The following is a 731-nucleotide window of genomic DNA, read 5'->3' on the forward strand; positions in this document are numbered from 1 at the left end:
TGCAGCATAGCGAAGCTTCTCTTCACAAACTTTAGCACTGCGGATTAAACACACCATTACAATACAGTCAAAAAAGGTGACAACATTTTGAGTTATTATGCATCAGAAAAGACCAATTGCTTAAACATATATTATATTACATAATCACACCTTGGGTATTTGGGTAGATAAAGGGTGCTGGAACATGTGGAAGATTGAGGAAGTGCATCTGTGGTTTCGGATCTAGATAAAAATGCATTTGTTTAATGTTTATTTAGACCACGACCTAAATACATGTGATATCAGTGTTATTTTTCTCCATAACCTACCCTTGTTTGTCTGGGAAGATGTAAATTGGAGCAGGAAGACGACTTCTGCCAGTCACAAACCTCAAAAACCTGCTGCGATCCTCTGGTTAAAGTGTAAACAAACATGGGAAAATTAAATACTTCCTTTTGCAAATTACTAGAAACAGTTGTTTCATGTACACCAAGGATCCTTACTAACCATTGGTAAAGTTCATCAGGGCTTCCCATAAGTACTGCACTCTGACATCTGTTTGTTCTAAGTCTTCATAGCGTGCTGATAAAAAGTAAAAAAATATTTGAACACTTCATATTAGTATGCATGCATTACATTAGCAAACATTGACATAAAATTCTAGCAAAACAAATTATTTTGGTAATGTGCCACTTGAAATCCAATTTAAATTTGGGACCTAAAGTAAAACAAGTTGAGAATGACTGCTGTAC

At 35.3% G+C, this 731-nt stretch overlaps 1 long non-coding RNA gene across 1 annotated transcript; it reads right to left on the reverse strand.

Annotated features, from left to right (window-relative positions):
* LOC107735311 (uncharacterized) lies at positions 1-584 on the reverse strand. The gene is made up of 4 exons (XR_001639366.1): positions 487-584; positions 309-390; positions 151-222; positions 1-37 (listed from the first exon to the last, which is right to left on the reverse strand). It is a non-coding gene; the product is annotated as an uncharacterized LOC107735311 (long non-coding RNA).
* Positions 585-731: the final 147 nt, after the last annotated feature.

This window comes from Sinocyclocheilus rhinocerous, unplaced genomic scaffold (assembly GCF_001515625.1).
Source record: "Sinocyclocheilus rhinocerous isolate Xijiao unplaced genomic scaffold, SAMN03320098_v1.1 C35966054, whole genome shotgun sequence".
NCBI lineage: Eukaryota > Metazoa > Chordata > Actinopteri > Cypriniformes > Cyprinidae > Sinocyclocheilus > Sinocyclocheilus rhinocerous.